Below are 26,758 nucleotides of genomic sequence, written 5' to 3'. Positions count from 1 at the left end.
ACTAGGTGTCCAGAAGTCACTACTATTCTGAAATTTTTATTCTGGCATAAATTTCCACATTTCTGAGCTCTCTATGCTATGGGACCTTCTGGTTATTTAAATTCTTTCTCAGGTACCCCTTTAACAGAGAGGATAACCCTTAGGATAAGCTTTCTTTAACTGCCTTATTTCTGGTTCAGGTTAATGAACCAGAAGCATAAGAAGATGACTTACATTTTTCTTTATTCCATAAATATTAATTGAATGCTTATGTGCCAGGCATTTTTTTTTTTTTTTTAAGTTCTGGAGACATACAAGTGACTAAACCATGAATTATACTCTTAACAATTGCGCAGTCTATCAGGTGAGGCCTGGGGTAGTGTGGGTAATTTAAGCCAAAGCCACAAAACCTCTGCCAGAAATATGCCTTTGTGGTCATTGGTTACTGACCCCACAGTTACTAAAGTAGTGCTTTGTTTTCCATTTTGCTATGTTTCCTTTTATAGAGCTTTCTTGGGAAATTTGAGAAGTAGAATAAGGGAGGAATGATTGACAGATTGAGGCATTTTTATATTTTTGGATGTAAAACCACAAAATACCATCAAGAGTTTGCTCCCAATTTGTAACTTATTGGCATAGTTTCAGCAGGTTGGATAGTGAACTAGTACACAGCAACTAGCATTTAGGAACTCAAACTGCACATGCAGAGATCAGGGCAATGGCTGAGTGAGCAGATACAGGGCCATGCTTAGAGTAACCAAGAAAGTAAATTCTTTTCAGGCTAGAAAAATATGCATTGCTGAAGGTTTGGGAAATAAGAACTCATATACTGTTGTGGGTATGCTATTTTATGTGATCTTTGAACTGCATAATTAATTATTAAATATTGGGTGTACCAACCCATTAACCCAGAAATTCTAATCTGAGGAAATTTTACTTCAAATACACTTGCACAAGCAATTAAACATTTATGCACAAAGATCTTCATGGCAGCCCTGTTAGTAAAATTGGAAACAACCCAGATGATTATCATAGAAAATTGGTTAAAAATGGCACAAATGTTTAAGAATAATAAAAGCATAAGATATAACATTATGTCAAATAAATTATACAGATTTTGCTAACTACTTTTCCTTAAAGTACTTTCTTTACTTGTCTTCGGTAATGTCCACCTTCTGTTTTTTTCTCCTAAGTTCCCAGCCATTCCTGGTTCTTCTCTGTTACTGTTTTCTCTTCCACCTATTCCTAGAGATTTGTACTGGACCTATTCTCCTCTCACTGCAGATTTTCTCCAGATAAACTTTTCTGCCCCACTCTCTCTGGTTTCATTTACCATCTCTATGACTCTCGGATCTACTTCTCAGCATAACTCCTTTTCTGAGTCTCAGATCAATGAATCTAATTACCTCCAAAGATCTGTTCCTCACATTCAGCATGTACAATACAAAACTCTATATCTTCAAACAATTCGATGCTCCTCCAATATTTCTTTTCTCAGTCAATGTCACTAGTCAAAAAGCACCAGCAGACACCTGTAGTCAAAGCTGGATATATTATTTACTGCAGCAAGGGAGACTGCACACACAGGGAATGTGGAGTATCTCAGTACAAATGTGCTAGGAGGGAGTTGATATAGAAGATGGTGTGTGTTTGGTGTTTTTGGAGAGGGTCTGTGGAAGTGGGGATTGGCTCTGGATTGGATGTATTCACTTGTGGCAATTCTGTAATTGGGTATCTCAATACTTGTTATCTAGGAGGTAGGGGAAATGGAGCAGAGCTAATGCTGTGGTTGGTAGAGAAGCAGCAGTCACTCATGTTTGCTGGAAGTAGGGAATATTTGGTCATTTTTATGGTTTGCTTGGGTTCTTATTTTGTTTGTGCTGTCATGATTGCAGAGGGCCCTGCTTTTGTCTGGTACCAGCATGATAATAGAATCAGCTTGTCTGATGGTGATGTTCTGTGCAATTGTTTATATTTAGCAGGAGAACTGCATAGCCAGCTATCTGCCAACTGTGTGGGGGCTGCTTATTTATTGCTTAAAATTGTAGATTTAGTTGCCCAGTCCAGAGAACTGGGTGTCATCTTTGAATCCTTTATATTTTCCCAACATATTCAGCAAATTGTCAAGATCTTTTAATTATCCTAAATAACTCTAAAATCTGTCAACTTCTTTTTTCCACTCCCACCACAATCATCTTTCATATCTTCCACTGTATTAAAATTCTAACTGATCTCAATGCTCCCATAAAATTTATGGCCATAGAGTTTCTCATAATATTTATTTATTATCCTTTTAATGTCCATGGGATCCATAGTGATGTCTCCTCTTTTATTTCTGATATTGGTAACACCTATTTTCTTTCTTCTTATCCTGAGGCTTATTAATTTTATTGATCTTTTTAAGGAGCACACTTTTAGTTTTGTTGACTTTATTATCCTGAGGCTTATTAATTTTATTGATCTTTTTAAGGAACACACTTTTAGTTTTGTTGACTTTGTTGATTTCTTATTTTCAATTTCATTGGTTTCTGCTCAAATTCTTATTATTTATTTTCTTCTGTTCACTGTGGATTTAATTTTCCCTATGTTTTCTAGTTTTCTAGGGTTGAAGCTTTGGTGATTTATTTTGGCCCCCCTTTTTTTCTAATATGTATATTCAATGCTATAACTTCCCCTTTAAGCACAGCTCATGCTGCATCCCACACATTTTGATTAGTTGTATTTTCATTTTTATTTAGTTCAAAATACTTTTTAATTTCTCTTGTGATTTCTTCTTTGACCCATCTGTTATTTGGAAGTATGTTGTTTAATCTCTAGGTATTTGGGGATTTTCCAGATATCTTTCTGTTCTTCGTTTCCAGTTTAATTAAAGTGTTGTCTGAATATAGATTGATTATTATTCTTTTAAATCTGTTAGGATGTGTTTTATGGCACAGAATGTGGTCTATCTTTGTGCATGTTCCATGTGAGTGTAAGAAGAATGCGTAATCTGCTGCTATTGGGTAAAGCAGTCTGTAGACATCAATGATATCCAGTTGATTGCTGTTGCTTTTGAGTTCAAGCATGTTGAGCTCACTTATTTTCTGCCTGCTGAATCTGCTCATTTTTGAGAGAGGGGTGTTGATGTCTCCAACTGTGGTAATAGATTAATCTATTTCTCCTTGTAGTGATATCAGTTTTTCTTCATGTGTCTTGATTCTCTGTTATCAGGCTTTATACACATTAAGGATTGTCATAATTTCTTGGAATATTGACCCTTTATTATTACATAGTATCTCTCTTTATCATAATTTTTTTGCTTTGTGTTTGTCTGAAATAAATGTAGCTCCTTCTGCTTTGTTTTGACTAATGGTAATATAGTATATCTTTTGCTATCCCTTTACTTTTAATCTGTATGTGTCTTTATATTTAAAGTGGGTTCCAGTAGACAACATATAGTTTGGTCTTTTTAAAAAAAATCCATTCTGACGCTCTCTTTTGATCAGTATACTTAGACCACTGATGTTTAAAGTGCTTACTGAAGATTCGTAATGATGAACATGCTAATAATATTGATTTGTTGATCACATATTATACACAAATGCTGATATGCAACTCTTTAACCCATAAACATATATAATCAATTATTTTTTTCAATTAAAAATAATAATAAAAAAGAAAGGTAATTTTAAAAATAAAGTGACTATTGATATAGTTGGATTAATATACATCATTTTTGTTTCTGTATCCTATTTGTTGCTCTTATTCTTGTTTTATTTTTGTCTTCTACATATTTTCTGCCTTTTGTGGTTTTTAATTGAACATTTTATATGATTATATTTTCTCTCCTTTTTAGCATATCAATTATATTTTTTATAAACATTTTTTGTGGCTGATCTAGAGTTTGCAATATTAATACATAATTATATATTCCAATAATGTCCTTTTCAAAAAACTAACAACTCATGTTTAAAGTGTAGTGATATCTGTCATCATTTTAATACTTAAAGGTTTTCAAGGCCATATTTTTCATCTTGAAGGTATACTTTCCATCATTAGATATAGTCATATAAGGTGAGGTGATAAAAAATGAAAATCTCATAAAATAACTTGTTCAAACAGTAAACAATTGTTTCAAGGTAACTGATGAGAAGTTTTTTTCCTCCTAAGAGACACTGCAAAAACTGCTTCTTCCTGTAGGTGGATAAAAAATAAAGGTACCCTTGAGCATTCACTTGAAAAGCCTCTCTTCTTTATTCAAATGTTAGATAAGTTGGACTTTATTGCCCTGTGGAAAGGGCAAAACAGGGCACTTGATGGTGAGACAAAGGCAACTTCTCACTATACCCTGTGGTGTGTAGAATTGTCATGAGAGGGCCGAGGAGTCTCCTGGGAGAGATGGGATTAAGCATCCCACCTGCTTGCTTTTCAGGTACAACGTTATTAGAAACTGATGGATTAAAATTGTCTGCTGGTAGGAAAGAGCATAAAAGTCTCTCCAAAGCGGGGCTCATAATGAGGGCAGTAGGGAACTGGGAGGTGGGTCCAAGCTCTATGTCAAGGTTTGGTTGTCCTTGGAGAGAAGTGGTTTCAGCTGAGTTTGCATGTGGCTGAATATTTCTCTGGTTCAATCATGACTTGAAAAACAATTCCTCAGTGAGAGGTTATAAACAAACAAACAAACAAACCTGTAAATTAGAAGCTTTTGGCAAGGATTTAGATCAGTAAAGTTATTATGACAATAACAAATAAAAATCCATCAAACTATGTGGTATCATCACTAGAGACATATCATGCAATGAGAGCAGAAACAAAGGCAGTCTAAAAACTGATGCTTAAAACCACAAAAACTACTCAGCAATTCAGGATGGATGGGTGGATTTTGGTAATGACCAGGACAGCATTGAGGGAACAATCAGGAAACTGAAAAAACACAAAGGGCAAGACCATGTGCATACCCCAAGTTGGTGAAGACTGTTTATGCCAATTATGTAATAAAGCAGCTCATACGCCATGAAAAGCACTCAGATAAAATTGTTCTCATCAATTTTTAACAGGTGTCCCTCCACTCTTTGAAGTCTTAATCTTCCAAGGAGATTACATTGATGTTTGTTAGAGGGCTGTTAATTTGCCATGACCAGGAGCTGTGTGTGGTGGTTCTGAGGACTTTAAAAGGAGAGCATGTGAGGGTCTCTCTTTCTCTGCTCTACCATTCTCAACATGTGACACCCCGCATTGCTGTAGAGTCACCTCACCACATGTATTCCCTGGACTGTGGACTTCCCAGCCTCCAAACCTGTTTATGCTGGCCCAGACTGGCAGCTTCTGTGTGCTGTGTTGGAACACCTGCACACTGGATGCTCACTCTGAATCCAGCCACCATTCTGTGAAAAATCCAAGCTCAATGAAGTGACTTTGTGTAGGTGCTGTGGTTGACAGCTCCACCTATGTTCCTGTCTTCCAACCATGTAATAGATACATCACTAGGGCAAAAGATAAGAAGGAGTTGGCCATGAACAGAGACTAGGGAAGAACATTCCAGACCAGTTGAGTGAAGAGTGAAGCTAGTTACCTCTATCACTGCTACTGGTATGAACTACAAGAGTGGCATTTCTCCATGCTTTGCCTTTGATAGCAGATAAGTTATCTGCAATACAAGCAGAGCTGATCATATTTAAAAGTTATTCTGAATTTTGATCACACAAAAATAGATTGTAAACCAAACATTAAAACTAATTTTACAAATAAAAGTATAAATGAAAAAAAAAAAAAAAAAGGCCATGTGTGTGTATGAATTTGTATGTGGGTATGTGCATGCACACATGTTTCCAGAGCTTCAGCAAACTCTTCAGCTTTGTCTGTTCTTACCCAGGTGTGTGGTGAGTGGGCCTGTTAGTCCTCACTGCTCAGTTGGCTGCTGAAGGATTTCCCACTGACTCCCATCTTTCTTTCTTCCAGAGAAACAAAACAGGACAAAGCCAGAGCACTTTTATGTTCAGAGGACAGAATCCGCTCTTACTGTTTTCACTAATCCAGTGAAATCAACTTTCCACTTTATCCTTAAGGACTCAGTAAATTTAAAATCTCTTTTGGAACTGAGATTCTATCATTTTATTCAGTAAATATTCTTCAGCTTTTTAGCAAGAGGTTAACTATGTATAATCTGAAATTTTACATTATGAATATCTTTTAAAACCATCTAAAAATATCAGCCTTTGAGGCCCTCTCAGCAAGAATTTCTCAAAATCTGTCTTCAGAGATTATCTGAGAATAGCTTGAGGAATGAATGAATGAATGAATGAATGAATGAAAGAATGAACAAACAAACCAGGTAGCTGGGGAGAGACTGCATGAGATGACAGTTATACACATACACAGGCACAAACAATACCTTACTAGTTTGTTTATTAAATTGCGTGGTGACACAAATATTTAGGACCCTCACCTTCTGACCCCAATGCCTATGGCATTACCTACACAAATCCAAGGTCATATCAGTCCCAGTTCGCTAGATGTCTTCAGACATCTCCTCTCCTTGTTCAGTCAGTGCAGTGGCTGCAGGGTTGCACCATGCATACTACCCCCTTTCAAGACTGAAGCACCTTTCCCCCAGCTTCTAGAGTGTTGTCAGGCCACAGGGTCCCCTTACCAGGTGACTTCCCTCAGCTTAAGGCAACTGCCTTGTCCAAGTTTATACTCCTTTCTCAGCCTTCAGCCCATGATTGGTCAATGAGTAAAGGGGAAGGGATAAAATCCTGCCCTCCTGCCCAAATTCAGGGTAACTTTGAAAAGTTTTCTTATTTCTAAAGCCCCAGCTAGGACTGGCTAATGCTTCTACTGTAATTTCCTCTGCCTAGTCCTGCTTTCTTTCCTCCAGATCCATTGTGATCCTGAGAGCACTCTGTAATGAACTCCATGCCTGCCAATCATTGTCTCACAGTTACCTTCCCAGGGAAACTTGCCTGTGACTGTAGCAGTTTTTCAGTAGGGAAGTAGTACATAGTACTAAGGCTTATTTATCTTGGGTCTCTTGGTTTTATTAACTAGTCCAAAAGAGCAGTGATAAGGAAATTAGCAAGTTCATTAAGGCAAAATAGCCAAAACATATTATATAGAAGTGTATTTGGTTTTTATCCTAATCAATTCTAAGGCATTGTCGTACTCTACTGTTTTTTTAATAACAAGTTATGGGTTTGTTTGTTTGTTTTTTCCACATAATCGAGGTTTAGGGTGGGATCTCTATGTAGTTAATTTCCCAATGATAAAACACAAGTCTCTAAGTAAAATTTCTCCTTGAAATCTTTTTTTTTTTTTTTTTTTTTACTATTCATTTCTGCTTTGTAGGTTAATAAAATTTTGTTCCTACTTTTAAAAACTTATTATGCCACAATGAAGGCATTGCCAGCAGGGAAGAGATAATAGCATCCATCCATGAGGTTGTTTTGATATTTTGAGCATACTTTAGTCATATTCGTTTGTCTTTGATGGCTCTTGCAAATTACAAGGCAAAAACAGACTGATATTTTGAATTCTGTGAAGCAGACAAATTACAAAGAGAAAGAATTTTGTCCAGTTTCATCAGTGCTAAATCCTCAAGGAAGTTTTGAGCATATAACAAATGCTCAATAGTACTGGTTAAATAAGTAACTAAATGACTGATGTGTCAGAATATTCTTAAAACCCAGAAGACAGAACTCCATCTTTATTTGGAGTAAACTTACCTCATCTGTAACAAAATTAAAATTATTCTCCTTACTTTTTCTCCTCACTTTCAACATGAATGATAATAAATGATAATGTCAGATTCCATTTGAAAAGCACATATTCTACCCTTTGTTTTAGAAGTAGAGTCAAGAGTAGGACTCAACCTAGAATGAGATTGTATTAGTCTATTTCTGTTGCTTATAACAAAATACTTGAAACTGTGTGATTTATAAAGAAAATGAAATTTATTGCTTATAGTTTCTGAGGCTGGGAAATCCAAAGTCCAAGGAACACATATGATGAGAGCTTTGGTGGTGGTGACAGTGACAGCAGAGTATCACACTGTGAAAATGGTGGAACCGAGAGAGCAGAGAGACTAATTTCCTCATTCACTCTCTTTTTAAAGCCCTCAGAACCATGCCCATGACACCACTTTTAATCCATTCATTATGACATGGTCCTACAATCTAATCATCTCTTCAAGGCCCAACCTCTCGATTACCATAACAGCATTTCCCAACCTCAACAGTCACCGTGGGGATTAAACCTCAGTGACGTTTTGGGGGCATCCAATCTACATCAGAGGTCATGGCTGTCTTCATCAAAATGGAATTTAAGAGTTTTTTGGTGACAATTAATTTGCTTGACACTCATTTCTGTCACAATTTCCCCATACTTCATTCTTTCATACTAATAGAGTAACACACATGAAGAGATTATAAAGATGTTCTTTGTATTCTACCATTCTTTTAAAAAACATTTACTACACTTCTATTGTGAGTCAGACACCATATCGAAGATACAAAAATGAGTAAAACAAAGTTAAAAGGGCTCACAGTTTAGAGAAGAAAAATATGAGGCTCACATGAATAGACACAGGGCTTCTGCGGAGGTACAGAGCACAGGAGGAGAGGCTGAGAGCCTGGCAGAGGGAGAAAGCCTTCCCAGAGGTGGCTGCCCCACAACTGAGTCTTAAAGGATGATTCTGTATTCACCAGATTTGGAGTCAAAGAGCTATTCTAGACAAGAGTAGAAGGTTATGGAAACAGCAATAGTGGGCATTGGCAGGGAGGAGTTGACAGGAGAGATATTTAGGTGACAGGTTCACTCTATCTACCCTTTATAGAAAAATTTTAATTGAAACGTGGTCTAGAGGGTGAGCTCAAGACCACAGGTAGAGAGGTTTTTTTTGTTTTTTGGGTTTTTTTTTGTAAACATAAGAATAACACTTTTTTTTCTCTATGAATTAGGAAGGAGAAAAGCTAAGGATGAATAAAGTTGGATTACTTGCAAAGTAGTGGAGAAGAAAATCATTCCCTCCTCATAGTTTCAACTTCTAATGGAAAAAAAACCCATAAGATCATCCATTAAGAATGAGGGAGAAAAGGTCTCTAGGGTGTGTATGGTCTTTTTTTAAAGGGATGGACATTAAAAAAATAATTTTGAGGTGACTTACCACACAATAACCTCAAATCTTGAACAGTGCTTGGCATTTTGCTATCATTCAATTAATATTGAATCAAAATACTAGCAAAATTTAAATACCCAAAATACCCGTCACAAGTTAAGTGAGCTGAGAAGTCATTACTTCATCCTAACAAGAAGTAAAACACTAAACAAACTAAAAAATCAACAATTCTTAAATCCATCAGAGAAATGAGGTCACAGGGAAAACTGCTGCCCCCCAAATTGGAGAGAGACAAGAAGATACAGAGAGTCACACCTTATCGGAGCAGAAACCCACAAGCAGAGACCTGTTCAGGAACCAGTGTCAGGGAAAGAGAACCTGAACTATAATTGACAAATTTCTGGAGGTTAAGTGTGAGTAAGTATGAGAGGTGAAAAAATCCAGGGGAAACTAGTCATACGGAGACCCCCACACTTTTGTGAGTTTTAACTCCAAGAGCACTACCAGGTTCTCACAATGAATAACAAAGAAAAATGACCTGATGCTTCCATTAAGAGGGGAACCAGTTTGAAATACACCAGAGCACTCTGTCCTTAATAAGGCCTGGTTTCAGTAGACACAATTTTACCAGAACCTAAAGTGCTAGGGTTTTATCAGAGCATAACCTACCTGGGGGAAGAGAAAATGGAAATATCTCAATTCAGCCACATCTATCCATTTAGTCCCACTTAAGGTGGTATAGGGGTGAGTAGGACTGAGAAGCACTAATGAAGTTCACAGCCCAGGGAAACAGGCTCACCAAATAACTAAGACCTAACCATGGAACTGTAGCGTGCTTCCCATTTCCCCACACCTTACCAATACATTTCTAAAGGCTTATTTACCACAGTTCCTTTTACCTAATATATGATGTCCACCTTTCAAAAAAAAAATTATAGATCATACTAAAAGGCAAATAGCAAATAACACAGTTTGAAGAAATTGAGCAAGCATCAGAACCAGAGTCAGATATGGCAGGAATGTAAAAATTATCAGACCAAGAATTTAGAAAAATGAGTAATTAATATGCTAAGGATTTTAATTGAAAAAGTACACAAAATGAAGGACAGATAGATAACTTAAGCAGAGAGCTGGAAATCCTAAGAAAGAATAAAAAAGAAATGCTAAAGATCAAAAACACTATAACAGAAATGAAGAATGCCTTTGACGGGCTCATTAGTAGACTGAACACAGCTCAGAAAAGAATCTCTGAGATTGAGGATATTATAATAGAAACTTTCAAAAGTGAGTAACAAAGAACAAAATAACTAAACACACACACGCGCGCACACACACACACACACACACACACAGAGAGAGAGAGAGAGAGAGAGAGAGAACATAGTATCTAAGATCTTTGGGAAAACTAAAAAACATGTAATACATGTATAATGGGAATACCAAAAGGACAGGAAGAAGAGAAAGGAACAGAAGAAATATTTAAAGCAACAGTGACTGAGATCATTTCCAAATTAATATCAGACATTAAATACAGATCTAGGAAGCTTGGAGAATATGAAGCAGGATAAACACAAATAAATAATAAATAATTCTACATATAGCACACCAAACTTCAGAAAATCAAGGAGAGAGAAAAAAAAAGTCTTGAAAGAAGCCAGAGCAAACAAACAAAACAAAACAAAACCTATGTAGAAGCGTAAACCTAAGAATTACATCTAACTTCTCAGAAACCATGGAAACAAGAAGAGAATAGAGTAAAATATTTAAAGTATTGAGAGAAAAAAATACAACAACCTAAAATTCTGTACCCAGTAAAATTATCCTTCAAAGGTAAAGGAGAAATAAAAACTTTCTCAAACAAAAATTTAGGAATTTGTTGCCAGTAGACCTACCTTGCAAGAAATATTTAAAAGAAGGTTTTAACCAAGAAGGAAAAGGATATTGGCCAGACACTTGAATCTACATAAAGAAAGGAAGAGCATCAAAGAAGGAATAAGTGAAGGTAAAATGAAAACTTTTATTTTTCTTAGTCTTGATTGATCTAACAAATAAGAGTTTGTACTAAATAATAGCAACAATGTATTTGATTATGTATGCTGATGTATCTATATATTTTTATGTAGGCTTATGCATAAGTGAAACAAATGACACCAACAATACAAGACATGAGAAAGAAGAATTAGAAATATTTTGTATCACGAGATACTTGCACTACCTGTGGAGTGGTACAATGTTATTTTAAAATGGACTTGTATTAATATTATGATAATAAAATTGTTAAATAGTGCCTTGGGTTGAATGTCCCCCCAAAATTTGACCCCCACTGTGACCGTGTTAAGAGGGTGGGAAATCCTATTATGGTAACTGAAAGTTGGGGCTTTGAAGAGGTGATTAGATTGCAGGACCGTGCCGTAATGAAGGGATTAAAAATCTGAGAGCTTTGAAAAGAGAGTGAATGAGGAGGTTAGTCTCTCTCTGCTCTCTCTGCTTCCACCATCTTGCAATGTGAGACCCCTGAGTCACTGTTGCCACCACCACATGGACTTTGGTCTTCCCGGCCTCAGAAACTGTAAGCAATACCTTTTGTTTTCTTTAAAAATATCCAGTTCCATGTATTTTTTTTATAAGCAACAGAAATGGACTAATACAGGCGCACATTTTTCTTCAGTTAATGTCAAAAAAGACTGCATTGACATGGTTAAATTCCTGGGATGCTCAATTCTTTAGGGATGGATCAGATGGTTAGTATTGAACCTTATGGAGCTTATGTTGAGAAATAAAACTTATATTTTTGATTTTTATCTTTTAATTCATTTTTTCCTTGAACTCTTTGAAGTCCTCTTGTACTCTGTATTTTTTCAACTTTATTATAATGAAATCCTGTGGTATGTAATCTTTGATGTCTGCCTTCTTTTGCTCAATGTTAGTTTTTGAGTTTCACCCATTTTGTTGTATATAGCAGTATTTCTTTCATTTTCCTATTTGTACTGTATTTTATTGTATAAATATATGGCCTTTTATCTATTGCTTCTGCTGGTGATAGACTACTATAAGTAACAGTGTCATAAACATTCTTGTGCACAAGTTTTGATGCACATATAAAGGCATTTGTTTTGGTCATAGCTTATGCACTCGTTCAAAATGTAGATGATGATGATGTCAAAGAGTTGATACAAGTTTATATAACCTGGACCATTGATATCTGGAATTTCCACACTCCTCATATCATTGCCAAAATTTGTATATTTATTTTAAAAAATTAACTGTTCTGGTCATTGTGTAGTGGCATCTAATTGAAATTTTATTTTCTGATTACTAATGAGTTTGCACTCCTTTTAATATATTTATTGGTCATCTAAAGATCCTCTTTGAATCAGTGGCTGTTCAAGTCTCTTGTCAAAGTAAAAAGAAAAAAGTGCATTGTTAATCTTTATCTAATTGTGGTAGTTCTTAATATATTCTGGATACAATCCCTTCTTTGGTTCCATATAGTACAAATATCTTTCCTACTCTGTTACTTGCATTTGTCTTTGCTAAATGGTGCAATGTATGAACTGAAAATACTAGTTTTCTTATAGTCTAGTTTCTTTCTTATAGTCAATATTTTTCTTTTTCTTTTTTTGGTTACTAGCCAGTAGGAGGATTCAGACCCTTGACCTTAGTTTTACACACCATGCTCTAACAAACTGAGCTAAAAAGCCTCATCTTTTTCTTTATAGTTAATGATTTTCGGTTTTAAGCCAGTATCCAGTTATCTCCTAAAAGTCTGTTTATTTCACTTTCCCCAAAGCACATTCACCCTGGAAAATAGCTATAGGCCACTTTAGGAAAGTCTACAGGAGAAATTCACAGTGTCAAGTTTAAGCTGGAAAGAAGGGTCCTTTCTCAAGGGAGATGAGACTACCCCACCCCTTTCATTCGGATGGCTCAGGGTCTGTGCACTGACTAATGTCCTGAATTTGCTTGAGGGGCTGCAGTTCTCTATTGTGGCGATTCAAGTCAGAGTTTGGTTTACCAGATCTAGAGCTGCATCTTGTGCAGGATTCAGGCTGCTTCTACGCATGACAGAAAGCAGCAGGCAGCCAGCAAGTGCTCTTGATTACATGGCAAGAGCAAGCCAGAGAGAGAGGAAGGGGAGATGCCAGGGTCCTTTAAACAACCAGCTCTCACAGGAATTAATAGAGGGAGAAGTCATTCATGTCCTCCGACCCCCCACCACTGGAGGGCATTAATCTATTTGTGTGGGATCCACCCCCATGACTCAAACAGCTCCCAACACTGCCACATTGGGGATCAGATTTTGACGAGCTTTGGGAGACAACACATCCAAACTCTATCGTTCTTCCCTTGGCACCCCAAAATTCATGTCCCTCTCACATACAGAATACAATCATTCCATCCCAACAGTCCCCAGAATTTTAGTTTGTTCTAGCACCAACTTAAAAGTCCAAAGTCCAAAGTCTCATCTTAGACTAAAAGCAAAACTTCTTCCAGCTGTGAACCTGCAAAAAAATCAAAGACAAATTTATCTACTTCCAAGGTACAATGGTGGAACACACATTCCTATCCAAAAGGAGAGAATAGGCCAGAAGAAAGGAGAAAAAGGCCCCAAACAAATCTGAAACCCAGCAGGGCAGACATTAAATCTCACAGTGCCAAAATAATCTTTGACTCCAAGTCCTGCATCCTGGGCACAGTGGGCGTTTTGGCCCCCAAAGCATCAGGCAGCCCTGCCCCCATGGCTCTGCTGGGAACAGCCTACTGGACTACACTGGTTCCTGTGGCTTTTCCAATCAGGTATTGCACACTGCCAATGGCCTGTCAGTTCTGGGGTCCTGGTGGCAGCTCCGTTCCCATGACTCTGCTAGACATTGCCCTGGTGGGGGCTCTCTGTGGGGGTTCCAACTGGGTTCGGCAGTGCTCTAGTAGATATCCTCTGCAGTGGCTCTGCCCCTGTAGCAGGTCTCTGCCTGGACTCCCAGGTTTTTCCATACATCCTCTGAGATCTGGGTGGAGGTTGCCATGCCTCTGCAGCTCTTGTGTTCTGCCTGCCTGCAGAAACATGGATGCCACCAGGATTCCTGCTCATGTTCTTCAGAGCTGATGCATGAACCATACTTAGGGCTGCTTGAGGTAACACTGCCCCAGCTGCAGTGGCTGGGATGCAGGGAACAGTGTCCTGAGGCGGCACAGGGCAGTGGCGCCCCTGGAACAATTTGGTTTTCTTAGGCTTCTGGGTCTGTGATGGGAGGAGTGGCCCCTGGAGACTTCTGAAATGCCTTCAGGGCCTTTCTCCCACTGTTTTGGCTACTAGCGTCTGGCTGCCTCATTGCCAAGCCAATGTCTTTAGCAATGAGTCTATCTGCTGCACCCTTGGATTCTTCTGAAAATGCTCTCTCATTCTCTACCATATGGCCAGGCCACAAATTTTCTAAATCTTTATGCTCTGCTTCCCTTTTAGTTATAAATTCTTGGTTAATGTCATGCCTTTGCTGCCATAACTGAACATAGGCTATTGCAAATAGCTATGCAGCTTACTGAATGCTTTGCTGCTTAAAATTTCTTCTGCCAAATACTCTGGTTCACCACTCAAGTCCCACCTTCCACAAAGTCATAGGTCATGGACAGAATGCAGCCAAGTTTCTTGCTATGGTGTAGTAAGGGTGATCTTTTGTCCAATTCCTCATATAAAGTTCCTCATTTCTATCTGAGACCTCATCAGCATGGCCTTTACTATCAGCATTCTAATCACAGCCATTTATCCAATCTCTAGGAAGTTCCAAACTTTTTTTCTTCTTCTGAGTCCTCCAAACTCCTCCAACCTTTGCCCATTACCACAGTTCCAAAGCTACGTTCACATTTTCGGGTATCTTTATGGTAACACTCTACTCCTCAGTACTAATTGTCTGTATTAGTCCATTTTTGTGTTGCTATAACATAAAACCCAAGACTGAGTAATTTATAAAGAAAAGAGGTTTATTTGAATCACCACTCTGGGGCAGCTGCATCTGGTGTTGGCCTCTGGCTGCTTCTTCTAATGGCAGAAATGTGGCAGGGCAACCAGCAAGTGCAAGATCACAAGGCATGAAAAAGTTAACAAGAGAGAAGAGGGGAGGTGTCAGGGTCCTTTAAACAATCAGTTCTCATGAGAACTAACAGAGGGAGAACTCTCTCAACTATCCCTTTGTCCCCAGGAGGGCAATAATCTATATGTGAAGGATTTGCCCCACATGACCCAAGCAGCTCCCAACACTGCCACATTGGGGATGAGATTTCAACATGAGCTTTGGGGGGACAATATATCTGAACTCTATCAATAGAAATCTGGGGAGCATATACTCAGAAATGAGTAGTTGGTCCATGTGAAACCATCTGGGTTTGCTAACTGACCTTATTGAAGTTAGCAGAGGCTGAGAGACAGGGGCCCTATATTTAGGGGTTGGCTAGAAAAAAACAGTAAATTCATTTGGCATCCTTGAGTTTCCTCAAGCAGGCACCTTAAGGGAGGCTAAAGTCAACCTAGGGATGTGGCCTTGATCTGTTAGAAAATATGTCAGTACTTCTCTCAAGTCTTTAAAGGCCAAGGTTGAGGCCTAGTTGAGCAGAGGGCTCAGAGGAGTGTGGCTAGAGTTTGGTCAAGGAGAGAATCCTGGTTAAGGCTGCCACTCAGTCCAGGTTTTTGTCAACCAGTGCAGTAAAATCTTAGAGCCACTCCCAACCACTTGTTGACACCTTTGATCTAGAACCACTCCTTAGTGAGCCCATATTAATAACTTGAGCTTAATCTAATAGTACATTTTCCCCCTTGACCTAACGTTCTTAGGATCCATTCGCATATATGCTCCCCAGATTTCTATTGACATAAATTGGCAAAGTCTTGCAATTCCCCTGATGTGTTTTGTACCTTCTCATTGGTCATACTTTCTTTTCCTCCAGTGAAAAGTAACAAATTTTGTTTCATTGTATTCTCTTTAACCACTCAACACAACACTTCTGACACTAGATGTGTGTGCATTTTATCTACACACCAAGCAATTCTCTTTCAGACACCAACTAGCTGTTCTATAGTTCTTTTTTTCCCCCCTACTCTTGGCAAGCTGTGGCATCTTATAATTTAATTCAGATCTGACATTATCTATCTGGAGCTTGTGTCGGATACCAGAGATTGAGGGTTCAGTCCAAAAAGACTGTACTTAATTTTCCATGCCAAACAAAAGCTCCAGGTTGTGACTTGTGTTTCTGATGAGCCAGCTAGAAATTGGCTGTTTCAATGACCCCCTTCCCAGGTATGATTAATTTGCTACAGTAGCTCACAGAACCACTCAGGGAATCACTTACGTTTACTGGTTTATTATAAAGGATATTACAAAGGATATAGATGAACAGCCAGATGGAACAGATGCATACAGCAAGGTTGGTGGGTAGGGGGAGGAGCTTTCATATCTTCTCTGGGCATGCCACCCTCTAGCAACTTCCATATGTAAGCAATTTGGAAGCTCCCTGAACCCTATTATTTTGGGTTTTTATGGAGGCTTTATTCATTACATAGGCATGATTGTTTATATCATTGGCCATTGGCAATCAACTCAACCTTCAGCCTCTCTCTCCTCACTAGAGGTCAGAGGGCAAAATGGAAAGTTTCCACCCTCTAATCATATTGTTGGTATCCCTGGTAAGTAGACCTCATCCAGAGACGATCCAGATGCCCCAGCCATCAGTCATATCATTAGCATACAAAAGGACCCTAGTGCTTTAAAGATTCCAAGGTCTTTAGGAGGTATGTGCCAGAAACTGGGCACAGAAACCAAATATACATTTCTCATTATATCACAATATCACATCTTTCAAGACTTATCTGGTTGTAGGTCTACAAATGATGAAAATTGGTGATAGTAGGTCAAGAGAAGGGTTAGTAATCTTTTGTAAGGCAACTGCCTTACAGATGAGGCTTTAGAAATTTTTTCAGCAAAGTAGAAACCAATCTCCTAAGACAGGAACAGAAGTATTTTTTTTTTTTTTTATTGGCAAAGAAGACAGCAGAATTTAGGGTTGAAACCCTTGAAAGGGTTCCAGCTTCATGAGACTCTTCCATGAACCTCCCCTGATATTTGGGGTCTAGTTCTTCCTAATTAGTGCTCTAATTTTAGCATAAGGAACCCTGTGAGCTTGGGAATTCAATTCGCACTTCAACTTGATCACATACCATTTAATTTGTTTAATTGGTTTTCAAAAATCTCAGCCGTTTAGCTATAGAAATAAAGGGTTTCTTCTAGGATATCATAGAAGGTATCTGGTCATTTCTCCAGACCATAATCTTGAGTGCCCTGGGAAGCAACCAAACAACCCCAGCATACTTATTTTTTCTAAAATAATGAATAAGGAGGCTGAAGCAAGATGGTTCACTAGAAGGATCCACTGCTCATTTCTCCCTTGAAGACAGAGAAAACAACGAATACACAACTATGCTTGAATGAAAATAATCAAAGGAGGGGCCTCTGGTCAAGATGTCAGAATAGACAGTCCCCAGCATCACTCTCTTCCACAAATCAACCAATTTACAACTACTAAAAAGCAACGACAGCCAAGCTGGAGCTGTTAGAGCTCAGCAGAAGAGGAGGAGAGACCTATGGAGTTCATGAAGGTGGGAGAAGCCACAATGAGAGAAAGAAAGGACTGCTCCCATCATTTTGAACTCTGGCTACTTCAAGGCTGGAGCTAGTGAGCACACGGAACAAGAGCTGACAAAACCCACAGCTGGGCCCTTCGTATGAAGTTGGAGGCAGCAGGGGAGAAGAGGGCCTTGGTCACCCTCAGGCCAGCAAGACCATTGGCAGGGCTGCATGTACACACATAAGAGTAAGGAACCACAGAAAACTGAGAAAAGGAACCACTCAGAGGCAGCTGAGTCAGTGCAAGAGACTGGCTCAAGGCTTGACCCATGGAAAGTGTTTGGAGTACAGGTGATGGAGGAGATGGGACCACTGGGGGAACATTGGGGACAGCATGGACAGCTGATCTGCCCTCCAATCAGCACAGGACCACTCAGTGGAGACTAGTGAAGAATATAAAACTGCAGGGGGTGCAGTTTGCTGAAAAGTCTCAGGTCCATACCAGAGTTTCCAAACAACCCAGGGTCCTGGACCTCACAAGACCTGAAAGTGCTTACAAGGTCAGCAATTAAAATCTGAGTTTCACAAAAAGCCTTCCTCAGACAATCATCAGCAAAGTAAGCAATTCAGTTCAACTGCAGAGCTCAACTGCTGGTCCCCACAGGAAGTTCCCCCATTTTAGAAGTAAGAAAAGGACAACAAATTAGTTCCAGTGCAGAGTTTAAGAGGTGGGGACAGTGAATAATCCGACACAGAACTGAAAGATAAAACAAAATACCCACAGAGACAAAGTTTAATAATAACTAGTAAAGGTCTAACATCACCAAAGAACAGCTAGAAAATCTGGAAGGACCGGAAGCTGCCTGGGCTCCAAAGCTAGGCAGGGGTGAGGGTCAGGGACCTAAGCCATGCCCCCTGATGTTCACAACCAGCCCAGCAATGATCACTGAGCTGCCACAGGAAGTGCCCTGGGCTCCCAAGTCAGGGAAGTGGGGAGCCGAGGGCCTCAACCAACCCCCTCCAACACCCATAATCAGCCCAATGATGACCACCAAGCCACCACCAGAAACACCCTGGGTTCCCCAGCTGTGGTGGTGGGGGGCCAAGGGCTTCAGGCACAGCCCCCTGACATATGAAACCAGCCCAGCAACAACCAAGCCACTGCTGGCAGTCCCCTGGTTTCTCCTGCAGGAATGGTGGGGGGGGGTGGGCAACTGTCACTATAGTGCATATCTACAGGAGGGAAAGTGTCCCCTCAAAAGCTACTCCAGAGTATTAAAAGAAGCAACTGCTCAACCAGATGCATGGACATCAATGTTAGGATACTGGATATATGAAAAAACAAGAAAATATGACACCCTCAAAGGAATAAAATAATTCTCTAGTATTAGATCACCCAAACAGGAAATGCTAGAAAGGAATGGGTCACCCTAGGGTTAAAACATAACATGATATTTAGTATATTGTGAACCAAATGAACTGGGTTGGAATCTAAGAAAAAAGAAAAAAGAAATTCAAGAAAATTCTGATAGACAACACAACCAAATGAGAAAAATAATCCAGGATCTGAAGGAAAAATCCAACAAAGAGCTAGATATCTTTAAACAGAACCAAGAAGATCTCTTGGAACTGAAGAATTCATTCAACAATATAAAAAATACAATGGAGAGCTTAAGCAACAGGCTAGAAGAAGCAGAAGAAAGAATTTCTGAACTTAAAGACAAATAATCCACATGGATCAAAAAAAAAAAAAGGAGGAAAAGAAAAGAAAAAGAAAAATGAATTTGAAAAACTAAAGAAAGCCTACAAGATCTATGAGACAGCATTAAGCATATAAACATCCAAATTATGGGTGGTCTGAAATGTAAAGAGAAAGAGAAGTCATCAAAAACCTATTTAACAAAGTAATAGCTGAAAGTGTCCCATGTATTTCGAGAGATATGGACTTTCAGATCCAAGAGGTTCAAACATCCCAAACAACTTAAACCTAAAAAGGTCCTCTCCAAGATACATTGTATCAAAAGTCAAAGACAAAGAGAGAATTCTAAGAACAGCAAGAGAAAAGTGTAAAGCTATTTATAAGGGAATCTTCATCAGACGAACAGCAGATTTCCCAGCAGAAACCTTGCAGGCCAGCAGAGATTGGAAGGATATGTTCAAATAACTAAAAGAACCCCCCCCCCCCCAAAAAAAACCCTGTCAGCGCAAAATACTATACCCAGCAAAGCTATTCTTTAGAAATGAAGGAGAAATAGTATCCTTCCCAAATAAAACCTCAGGGAATTCACCACCACAAGATCAGTTCTACAAGAAATCTTCAAGGGAATCCTAAATTCAAAGAACAATAATCACCATCATGAATACACAGGAAAAAATAAAATCCACTTGTGGAGCAGACACACAAATGAAAAGAGAAAGAAACTATATCATATTGCTACAAAAAACCAAGAAACATCAAAGACAAAAATGAAAGGGAAAGAAAAGAACAAATGATATATAAAACAACCCTAAAAAATCAATAAAACACCAGGAGTAAGGCATTTACCTTTCAATAATGACACTGAATATAAATGGATTGAATTTTCCACTTAAAAGATACAGACTGGCTAAATGACTTAAAAAACTACACCCAATGATATGCTGCTACAAGAAACTAACTTCACCCATAAGACATACAGACTAATAGTGAAGGGATGGAAAAAATAATACCACATAAATGGAAACCCAAAACAAGCAGGAGTAGCTATACTTATATCGGATAAAGTAGACTTTAAATCAAAAACTATAAAAAGAGACAAAGGATCAATTTATAATAATGTAGGGATCAATTTATAATGATAAAGAAGATATAACAATTATAAATATATATGCACCCAATATTTGAGCTTCCAGACATATGAAGCAAATGTGATTGGATCTAAAGGGAGAGATAGACCCCAATACAATAATAGTTGGGGATTACTATTCAACACTCCTCTCTCAGCATTGGACAGATTCTTAAAACAAAACATCAGCAGAGAACATTGGATTTGAACTACACTTTAGACGAATTAGACTTGACAGACTATTACAGAACATTTTATCTAACAACTACATAATGTATGTAGATTTTTCTCATCAGCACATGGAACATTCTCCAGGATGGACCACATATTAGGGCACAAGTCAAGTCTCAACAAATTTAAACTGAAATCATATCAAGTATCTTTTCAGATGACATCAAAATAAAATTATACATCAGTAACAAGTGAAACTTTGGAAACTATACAAATACATGGAAATTAAACAACATGTTCCTGAATGACCTATGGGTCAAAGGAGATATTAAGCAGGAAATAAAAAAAAATTGAAACAAATTACAATAAAAGCACATCATATCAAGACTTATGGGAACTGCAAAAGCAGTAGGAATAGGGAATTTTATTGCAGTAAATACATCAAAAGAATAGAAAGACATTGAATGAACAACCTAATGTTATAACTCAAAGAACTAGAAAAACAAGAATAATCCAATCCCCAAATTAATAGACAAGAAGAAATAATACAGATTAGAGCAGAACTAAATGAAATAGAGACCAAAAAAAAAAAAAAAAAAAAAGGTATTAAAGACTGAAGAAACAAAAAGTTGGTTTTTTGAGAAGATAAACAAAATTGACAAATTGTTAGCAAGACTAAGAAAAAGAAGATGCAAATATCAAGAATCAGAAATGAAAAAGGAGACATTACAACTGATAAAACAGAAACACAGAAATCATTAGTTACTATTCTGAACTAGTATACACTGAGAAATTTGAAAATTTGGAGTAAATGGATAAATTTCTGGACATACACAACCTACCAATGTGTAAACAAAAAGAAATGGAAAACCTGAACAGAACGATAATGAGCAATGACATTAAATCAGTAATCAGCAGTCTTTCAACATAGTAAAGCCCAGGATATGATGGCTTCACTGATAAATTCTACAAAACTTTTAAAAAAGAATTAATACCAATTCTTTTAAAAATATTCAAAATAAAAAAAATAAAAGCAAAGGCCGTTCTCCCAAACTTATTCTATGAGGCCACATCACCCTGGTCCCAATATCAATCAAAGAATCAACAAAAAAGAAAACCACAGGCCAATATTCTTGATGAACACAGATGCAAAAATTCCCAACAAAATTCTAGCAAACAGAATTCAAGAGCACATCAAAAAGATTACTCACCACGATCAAGTGGGATTCATCTCAGGGATGCAAAGATGGTTCAACATACATAAATGAATAAATGTGATACACCACTTTAACAAAATGAAGGACAAAACCGTATGATTATCTCAATAGGTTCAAGAAAGAGCATTTGACAGGATTCAACATCCCTTCATGATAAAGACTCAACCAATTAGGTATAGAAGAAAAGTATCTCAACACAATAAAAGCTGTATATGACAAACCCACAGCTATTATTACCCCCAGTGGGGAAAAGTTGAAAGCTTTTCCTCTAAGAACAGAAACAACACAAGGATGCCCACTTTCTTCACTCCTATTTAGCACAGTACTAGATGTTCTGGCAAGATCAATTAGGCAAGAGAAAGAAAGAAAGGGCATCCAAACTGGCAAAGACAAACTGTCTCAGTTTGCACATGACATGATCATATACATAGGAAAACCCAAAGCCTCCACCAAAAAAATCTTAGATGTGATAAACAAATTCAGTAAAGTTGCAGGACACAAAATAAACGTATAAAAATTAGTAGCATTTCTGTACACCAACAACAAAGCACAGAGAAAGAAATCAACAAAACAATCCCATTTACAATGGCCACCAAAAAAAAAAAAAAAAAAATAGAATACCTAGGAATGAACATAACCAAAGAGGTGAAAGATCTCTATAATGAGAACTACAAAATGCTGATGAGAGATATTGAAGAGGACACACACAAAAATGGAAACACATTTCACGTCCATGAATTGGAAGAATTAATTTTGTCAAAATGTCCATACCACCCAAAGGAATATACAGATGCAATGTAATCCCCATCAAAGTACCAATGACATTGTTCACAGAAATAGAAAAATAATGCTAACTTTCATATGGAACAACAAAAGATTCTGAATAGCCATGGAAATTATGAGCAAAATATAAGTAAATAAATCTAGAGGTGTTAAACTGTCTGACTTCAAAATATACAACAAAGCTATGGTATCTAAAATAGTATGGTATTGGCATAACAGACACAGTGATCAATTGAATAGAATAGAGAACTCAGAAATTAATACATATATTTGCAGCCAACTGATCTTTGACAAAGAGAACATTCATTAGGGAAATGACTGTCTTCTCAATAAATGGTGCTGGAAAGATGTATAGAAGAATGAAACTAGACCCCTACCTCTTACTATATAGCTAAATCAACCCAAATGGACTAAAGACTTAAATATAAGACCTGAAACTATAAAACTCCTAGAAGAAAACACCAGGGAAACACTTCCGAATCTAGTACTGGGCAGAGACTTTATAAATAAGACTTCAAAAGCACAGGGATTAAAGAAAAACAAATGGGATTCTATTAAACTAAAAAGCTTCTGCACAGCAAAGGAAACTACCAATGGAATGAAAAGACAACTTACAGAATGTAAGAAAATATTTGCAAACTATGCATCTAATGAGGGATTACTGTCCAGAATATAGAAGAAACTCCAACAACTCACTAGAAGAAAAACAAAAAATCCAATTATAAAATGGGGAAATAGATATTTCTCAAAAGAATATACACAAATGGCCAACAGGTATATTAAGAAATACTCAACATCACTAATCATGAGGTAAATGCAAATCAAAACCACACTGAGATATCACCTCACCCTAGTTAGACTGACTATTATCAAAATGACAGAGAAAAACAAATGCTGATGAGGATGCAGAGAAAGGGGAAACCTCCTACGCTGTTGGTGGGACTTTAATTTGGTGCAGCCATTATGAAAAACAGTAAGGAGTTTCCTCAACTACAGATAGAACCACCATACGATCCAGCAATTCCATTGCTGGGTATATACCCGAAGGAATGGAAATCATGTTGAAGGGATATCTGTACTCCCATGTTTATCACAGCTTTATTTACAATAGCCAAGCTGTGGAACCAACCTAAATGTTCATCGACAGATGACTGAATAAAGAAAATGTGGTATGTATACACAATGGAATACTACTCAGCCATAAAAAAGAATTAAACTCTGCCATTTGCAGCAGCATGGATGAGCAGGAGTAAGTTATATTAAGTGAAATAAACCAGGCACAGAAAGAGAAATACCACATTTCCTTACTTATAAGTGGGAGCTAAAAATATAAAATAAAATTAATAAAATAAAGTAAATAAATACAAACAATAATAATAAGAAGAAGTTGAACTTTCAGAAGGAGGGAATGGAACTGTGATTACAACAGGTGGGAAAGGGGAAGGATGAGGGAGGTTGGTTAATGCGCATAAAATTGTCAGATAGGAAAAATAAGTTCTATTGGTGTACAGTCAAGCTAGGCATCTATAATTAATAATAATTTACTGCATTATCAAATGGCTAGAAGAGTGCTTGAATGTCCTCATCACAAAGAAATGATTAAGTTTTAAATGATGGATATGGTAATTAAACTGATTTGATCATCACACATTTTATACATGTATTGAAATATAACTCTGTACTCCACAAATATGTATAATCAATACATTTCAATTAAAATAAAAAAGAAAATATTCAAGGATAGTGACTATTGATTATCCTAAGCCCTGCTGTCCATATACACTTATTGGAGATTCCTAAAGGTGCTAATTTAGAAAAACTATCTACCCTTTGCAACCATAAACTACTAGTTTCTTTTACCATTATTGGCAAAGTGTCATTAATGCCTTTAGTTTTTATCAGACTAGAGAAAAAATTCCAGAAAACCTAGGACACATTTAGAGACTTCTTCATCTTTAAGACTGTTTCCCTGAAACCACTTTTCGTTACTCTCTTATTCAGTCTGGGTTGTTATAACAAATTACCTAGATTGGTTGACTTAAACAACAAACGCTTACTTCTCACAGTTCTGGTGACTGGAAGTGCCAGCATGGTTGGGTTCTTGGTGAGGACCTGCTTCCTGGTTTATAGAAGGCTGTCTTCTTGCTGTGTCCTCACATAGTGGAAAGAGAGCTAGCAAGCTTTCTGATGTCTTCTTATAAGGGTGCACTAACCTCATTTAGGAGGGCTGCACCTCCAAATACAATCACATTGGGATTATGGTTCCAAAATATGAATTTGTGAGGCACAGAAATATTTAATTCATTGCAGTTAGTGGGGGTTTTTTTTTTTTCCAGTTAAGGTTTATTTAGAGCTGCAGAACCTTTGAAAGTGATATGGAATAAGGGATTTGTTATAAGCATCAGAATTTATGCAACTGTGAGACCTAGTGACAAAGTCTGTAGAAGGTCATTTTCTCTGAGTCTGTTGGGGGACCTGAAGTCACTCTAAATCATCAAGAGCAGTGATGAGGAAGAAAAGCTGGATGTGAAGAGAGGGAAAGAGCAAGAATACACCAAAATTCATGAGGACAAGCTGGAAAGGATGTCTGCCTCTCACCTCCTCCAGTCTCAATGTCATGGTGATCTGAAGAAGGAGTTGGAATTTTTTGCACTAGAGCTGCACGTGCACCTGGTCCAAGACTTGGAGGAGATGAAAGAGAAGCTCCTGTAGGAGCTAGAAGGGCTGCAGGCTCAGCAGCAGCCTCCTGTCAATAAAGCAAGCCAGAAGAGCATGACAACATGTGAACTGCAGCTGTGCCCAGAGCTCTTCACAGTGAAACGGCTGTTACTTCACTTCCACTTTACCGATCTCATGCAAATTTTACCTGGCCAATATTTGCCTAGAACTCTACAGAGAACAATGTCTACCTCCAGTAGCTAGATGACACTGTAAAAAGCCACCACAGGCTTTGCTTATTCCTTCATAATTTTAAGTTTTATTGATAAAATAATTTTAGTTTATTTTTATTTGTGGAACTTTCATTAAATTATTTTTATTGGTCATAATTTAATCTTGCCAATAATTCCCATTTCTCATTCCTCTGGTCTTATTGTTGGTTTCTTGTTTATCATTCCACAATTAGTCTATGTAGATAGAGATAAACATTACTTCAAAAAAAAATTTGGCTTCGTGTGTATATTTTTCTGATACTCTGGAATTTTTGCAGTCTGTTTTAGTTCCTCAAATAGTTACCTTTATTACTATTACTTTATATAATGATATTATTTCTTACCTCAGTAATTACTTATTGACTGTCTACAGGGAAAGACGGTAAAGTTGGCATAATTTGATATCCTCATACCTATTTTCTCTCTACTGTCTGATTTTTGTTATCTTACCTGATTTTCTATGATTATTATTATTTACTTTTGAGTTTAGTTTTTATAACGTTGAGTACATCTGTATTACTTGATTTATCAGCTCTAAATTTTATCTTTGCTCTCAAGTTACAAAAAGATGAAGACAGCAGCGTACTTATCCTTTTTCATGGGTTCTCTGTACTTTGACATTCTAATTTTCCTTACTGTTTCTACAGTGCCATAGTTGATGACATTAAAACTCTCCTCTGTAACCATACCTCTGCTATTTGTTTTGGCCTGCATCCTATATTTAAGTGGATTCAATGCTCTCTGTCAACAATCGTTACCATAGTATTTCCATTTATTGTTTTTCATCTTAACTTCTTTCTCTGATACATTTTTCAAAAAGAGAGTATGTGAATCACTTTTACTAAGTTATGTATATATATATTTTTAAAAAATATACTTTTTGTGGTCTTTAAACTGTTAAGACAGCTTGGCCAGGTAAATTTTTCTTACATAATGATTTTTCCTGCGAGGATAGTGGGTACTCTGATCCACTCTGTCCCAGAAATGAATACTGCTGTGAGAAGTGTAAAGCCAGCTTTATTTTTGAAAGAGAAATGGTGATTACTTTTTTCTTTTCTGTTTCTTCCAAACTTCTTTGCAGATGTCTGTTCTAGTACATGTATTGTAGCTGAAAATTCTGTAGTAATATATTCTGATCCATGGTGTACCCTTT

This window comes from Cynocephalus volans, chromosome 9, assembly GCF_027409185.1.
Source record: "Cynocephalus volans isolate mCynVol1 chromosome 9, mCynVol1.pri, whole genome shotgun sequence".
Lineage (NCBI taxonomy): Eukaryota > Metazoa > Chordata > Mammalia > Dermoptera > Cynocephalidae > Cynocephalus > Cynocephalus volans.
This window is presented reverse-complemented; position numbering follows the sequence as displayed.